General features: G+C 29.8%; 1 protein-coding gene across 1 annotated transcript in view; it reads left to right on the top strand.

Moving 5' to 3' along the window:
* The window catches only part of LOC107620381, a gene marked incomplete at its 5' end in the record, with an annotated part of 910 nt that extends 714 nt beyond the window's left edge, over positions 1 to 196 (top strand). Inside the window, 1 exon segment of the mRNA XM_016322544.2 lies at positions 6 to 196.

Below are 6,519 nucleotides of genomic sequence, written 5' to 3' on the forward strand. Positions count from 1 at the left end.
TTTTGTTTTTTTTTTTTTTTTTTTGGTTATTTATTATTTACTAATTAATCTTTTAAGTTCCGAGTGTGCTTTGTGTGGAACCATTACCATTATGGGTGTATTTTGGTTTTGGTGTTCTACCGAGTTTAATATGATGTGGTCTGATAATGATGCAATAAGAATATGTAAGAATATTTGTTTTCACATTTGTGTGATACATGATAGCATATGCTCTCTATTCTCCATCCAACGATCTCTCTTAAATGTTAAATGTTATATTACTTATCCAAACGCTTCATTGTTGACCTTTAACATTTAACGCGGAGAGTTCAATTAATTTTTGATGTGGTGGTAGGACCCAGGAGTTTTATTTTATAGAATTAAATTATTACTATTAATTGACTAATTCTAATGTTAATTAATTAATTTAGCAAATGGAAGTTTAGCTTTTATTGTTAATCGTGTACTAAAATGAAGCTTATCAAACTGATATGGGACTACTCTTATTGAATTGATGGGATGATCTCGTAAATTTTAATCGCAATCAGAAAAGGCTAGTCCGGTCTCGTGCTTTCAACTTTTTGAGTGCCTTAGGAATCGGATCTTTAGGAAATTCCGAACGAGAATCCCATTGGTGTGTAAATTAAACTTTTGTGTTATAAAAATAATTTCGGAAAATGAGAGCAAACTTTATCTTTTATATCCACGGAGATGGTGATGTTACACTTTCCCATGTGCTCTTCTAGCTCTCTTTAGTTTTAAGACTTGCTGCATGCTTCAAAGGCAAGTTATAATAGGAAATTTATTGTTCTATTTTTGTTATACCTGATTCTTATGCAGTAACACTTAGTAAAGAACTAACGGAGGAGGGATTTAAAATAAAACTATAAAGGAACTGGTTTGGGTGCCCAAAAGGATCACTTTCAGGTACTCAGAAATTAAGAAGAAAGATAAGAAAATCAATGGGGGCACGGTTTGTTGTCGGCTTGTACAAAACGCGTGATGACAATTGACAATTTGACACAGCTAATTGAAAGCTGGGGGGGTAAGGAGTCACGACTAAGGGTCTAAGGTCCACCTACTATCTACTCAGTCTTACTCTTTCGCGAATACACCAAACCTATCTTCTTCACTTCCATTCTGCCATTATTAGTACCTACAAATTGATAAGTACCTATGGAGATTTGCATTCCTTTTACGCCAAATATATTTAATTTGAAAACAAATAATTCTAAACAACCATTTATTTCTAATATTTTTTTAAAAATAGCATTTAATTTGCAAATATTTTTAAAAAGTATTTATTTTTAATGATTGTGATAGATAAATTCAGTGATGTTCCTAAAAATAATGCATCTCTTTATGTAGTAAGGATATCGAAACAATGACCTATATTAAATTATATTACATATATGGAAGGCCAAAAATCATTGAAAAAAAATATTATTATCCAAATACCATTTTTAAAATGCGTTAAAATGAAGACAAGGCCAATGCAATTTGAGATAGGTGTCCCAGTTTTGGACATATTCTAATATTAGCGTGTTAGTACTTAAATTTACTCAACTTCTTTAGTTAAAACTAAATCATTTTAACTTTTAATACTTAACAAAAAAGTTAAGAATACAAGAGAAATAAAATTTTAGTAGAAAGAATATTTTATTAATCAAGTATTTGTTATAAATGATTCAATCATTCACAATTCAAACTTTCATTTCTATTTATAGTCATTAATCTCCTCAATTGACGATTATAATTAAATCTAATTAATGATCTAGATCGAGTGTCCAGAACCTTCATTACAAATATCTAATTTACTGCATTTTTTTAAATACTTTTAGATTATTCTACACTACTCTTCATACTTCTACATATATCTACACTCTTCTAGCTTATTCTATAATCTTCTAGGATATTTCAAGATCTTTTAGAATCTTCTGAGACATTCTAGAATATTTTAGAACCATCTAAAATATTTTCAAACATTTTAGAATATTATATAGTTAAATATAATATCTTAAACTTTTCAGCGGTAACATAGAGATATTCAAATTTAAAACAATATAAATTAAACTACTCACCCAATTCAATACAAACCGATAACTGTAACATCTTATCACACAGAACTTTATATTTAAGTCGTAAATACAAAACTCAATCCTTACATCGGGTCAAAAATTGTAACATCACCTAGGAAAAAGGTAATAGTTAAGGTTGTCCCCTTTATTCTGTTACGCGGATAAGATATAAACATTGCAGTTTTAATTTTACTTTTGCTCTGTATTGTAGTGTTATAAGTTATATTTGAGCCAACTTAATTAAATTTAGTCGCTAAAAAAATTTAAATATATAGCAAGATTGTATTTTTTTTTTTTTACCAAAGATAGAAAACACGAACTCACAACCTCTTAAGTGAGTATGAAGAGACTATGCTATTTGAATTATAACTCATTGGCTAACAGGATCGTATTTTTTAATGGGTGAGATATCTTTTTTATACAACTCGAATTAAGTTATTTAGGTGTTCTAATTACAAGGATTTTGGGAATAAAAGTATCTTAAAAAAATTGCATGCATGAGACATGAATTACTCATTGCTTTATTTAAATTCGGGTAGAACAGCACGATCCCTACTGTTTCCGTTGGAATAATGCAGGTTCTGTTTGTCTGCTTCTCTTGTGTATTCAGTGGATTCCACAGTCCACACCACAAACTCCGAATAATAGAGATAAGAAAATACTTAATATATATGACAATAGTGGAAAATAATTGGTGACCGCAAATTCAACAACCAATGTACATGATTAAAAGATAAATGGAGAGGTTAGGAATAATCACATGGTGTTTGAAAACCCTTGAAATTCAATTTACACAGGAATTAAATTAAATTTTGGTGTTTAAAATAAAATAAATTAAATTAGTTTAAATATAATTCAATTCAATTTTATTATTTTTTTTTAAAATTAATTTTGACTAAAATAGATATGATTTAAAATTTCATTTCACTTAAATTTTACTAAAAATATAAAATATCTAAACTATTCTTATAATCTAATACTTTTTCTTAAAAAATTTCATCCTCTGACTCATCTTTATCTTCAGTTTTTTCATAGCTCTTTTTTAAAGTTGACAATTATTTCGATATATTTTTAAAATTAGAAGATAATTACTATCTTTCATGTATTATATATAGTATAACAAGTCCGTGTTGCACATTATTATTTCAGTACATAAATTAATTATATATTTAATCAATTAACATATAATTAAAGTTTAGAGATAACTAGAAACTTTTTGAAGGAAGATTAAATATACTCTAAAATTACACAACTATTGCTCAAGTTTTGTAGTTTTATAGGGAAAAAAATGATGTAATAAATTAATTATATAGACTTTAATTTAAGGGTAAAGTATACTTTTTGTCCCTAAAGTTTGACAAAAATTTTAAAAATATCCCTAAATTTTATTTTGTTTCAATTTTGTCCTAAAATTTTTTTATTTGCATCAAATATACCCATGACGGCTAACTTTTTAAAAAATTTAAGACCAATTCAATAACAATTTCATAAGAACAACCCTCAATACAAGTAAATCAAGCATAATTTTCATGCATTATTGTTAAATTAGTCTTAAATTTTTTTAAAATTTACCCGTTGAGGTTATATTTGATGCAAATCGAAACCTTTTGAAACAAAATTGAAACAAAATAAAATTTAGGAATATTTTTAAAATTTTTACAAATTAAAACTTCACGAACAAAAAATATGCTTTACCCTTAATTTAAATATAATGTTCTGTATTCAAATAAAGTATATGAAAATATTTGTATGTATTTTGAGAAAAAAAATTGTGTGTATGTATAATTCGACTTATTATGTAGTAGTATACAAAATATAATAATTTACTTTTTTGTTAATTCTTAAAGTGGATACCGGAGTAACTACAATTAAAGTTTATATTGAAGAAAGGAAAAGTCTAGAGGATCAGCAACTTTTGTATTTTCTGTCCAACATTTAACCATCAAAACAAAAGTGAGTGATCTCTCACCATTAGATGTAATCTCACACCATTAAAAATACTATTGATGGCCAATTGATGGTTACAAAACACCAAAATTGCTAGCCCCCTAACATTCCTCTTGAAGAAAAATGTTACAATTGACGGTTTCAATATCTTCAAATTTGTTGTGAAATAAATAAATAAAGAAGATAAAATAATAAATAGAAGACTCTAGTATTAATATTAGCCAATATAATTAACTCAATATAATAAAGATAATTTATATATATCTACTAATATAAGTAGTATGGTATGTAAAGAGAGAAGAGTATAAAAGAGAGAGAATATTGTTATTGATTGTTATTGCTGTATATCAATTCTCTCAAATCTCACTATTTGTAGAGGTAAAGTATTGACTATTCCAAACTTCATTTAATTTCAGTTTGGCTTGGGAGCTTCATTTTTTCATAGGAAAAATCAGCCGTTCATGTAATGAATGGGCATCCACATCCTTTGAACTTATCACAACACTCCCTCTTGGATGACCATTTAGGATTATTGCCTCGTTAAAACCTTACTAAAGAAAAACTCAGTGGAAAAAAATCTTAGTGAAGGAAAAAGAGTACAATATCCTTTGGTGATGGTACTGCCTCTTTAAAAACCTTGTCAAGAAAAATCCAATGGAAAAAAAATCTGACCAAGGAAAAAAGAGTACAGTCTCCCCCTCTTGTCGACATTATTTGATGTCTCGAAATCGGCGCATCCCAATCTCATGTACCAATCTTTCAAAGGAGGATTTTGTAAGTGACTTTGTAAATAAATCTGCCAGATTGTCCCTTGATTTTGAAGATCATGAGTGAAGAAGAATTTAGGAGAAATATGCTTTGTTCTATCACCTTTGATATATTCGCCTTTATGTTGAGCAATACATGCTGTATTATCTTCAAACAGAACAGTTGGAGCTATCTTATGATCAATCAGTCCACATAATGACAGAATATATTGGATCAAACTCCTGAGCTAAAAACACTCGCGACTAGCTTCATGTATCGCGAGTATTTCAACATGATTAGAGGAGTTTGCTGCTATCGTCTGTTTTGTGGACCTCGATGATATAGCTGTACCACCATATGTGAACAGATATCCTGTTTGAGATCTCCCTTTATGTGGATCAGACAAGTATCCAACATCTGCATAGCCAACTAATTTTGACTTGGATCTATAGGGATAAAACAATCTCATATCAACCGTTCCATGAAGATATCAAAAGATTTGTTTGACTCCACTCCAATGTCTTCTAGTTGGAGAGGAACTATATCTTGCTAGTAAATTCACAGCAAATGATATATCGGGTCGTGTATTATTAGCAAGATACATTAGCGCTCCAATGGCACTAAGATATGGTACTTCAGGACCAAGGATATCTTCATTCTCTTCTTTAGGACGGAATTGATCCTTCTCCACATCCAAAGATCTTACGATCATTGGGGTACTCAAGGGATGTGACTTATCCATATAAAATCTTTTCAAGATCTTCTCTGTGTATGTTGTTTGATGAATAAAGATCCTATTTTTTATATGCTCGATCTACAGGCCGAGACAAAATTTAGTCCTTCCAAGATCTTTCATCTCAAACTCTTCTTTTAGAGTTTTTATAATTATTGGAATCTCTTCAGGAGTCCCAATGATATTTAAATCATCAACGTACACAGCAATTATAATGAATCCAGATGCAATTTTCTTTATGATTATACCACATTCGTCTAGATTGCTTTAGACCATATAAAGAACTTTGCAATTTAACTGAGTATAACCCCTGTGAATATTCATTAGATGGTTTAGATTCAGTCCTTCAGGAACTTTCATATAGATATCACGATCTAATGAGCCGTATAAATAGGCTGTTACCACATCCATTAAATGCATATGCAGTTTATAATATGCAGATAAACTAACCAAATAACGCAATATTATCACATCCATTACAGGAGAATACATTTCTTCATAATCTATACCGGGCCTTTGTGAAAAACCTTGTGCTACAAGTCGAGCTTTGTAGCGTACAACTTCATTTTTCTCATTTCGTTTTCTCACAAATACCCATCGGTATCTAACAGGTTTTAAATCTTCTGGTGTACGGACTACAGGTCCAAAAACTTCACGTTTTGCAAGTGAGTCTAACTCAGCCTTCATGGCTTCTTTCCATTTTGGCCAATCATTCCTTTGTCAACATTCTTCGACTGATCTTGGCTCAAGATCCTTACTTTCATGCATGATATTTAATGCCACATTATATGAAAATATTTCATTGACAATTGTCTTATTTCGCTCCCATTTCTCTCCTGTAAAGACATAATTTATCGAGATCTCGTCATTTTCACAATTTTCAGGTACCTGAACATCTTCTGGCGTTAAAACTATATCAAAATTTTGGACAACTGCAGGTGTCTTTACAATGTCTTTTTCAACAGGAATAGTATTTACCTCTTTTCTCTTTCGAAAATTTTTGTCTTTGGAACCGACAGGCTTGCCATGCTTCTA

Source organism: Arachis ipaensis, chromosome B10, assembly GCF_000816755.2.
Source record: "Arachis ipaensis cultivar K30076 chromosome B10, Araip1.1, whole genome shotgun sequence".
NCBI lineage: Eukaryota > Viridiplantae > Streptophyta > Magnoliopsida > Fabales > Fabaceae > Arachis > Arachis ipaensis.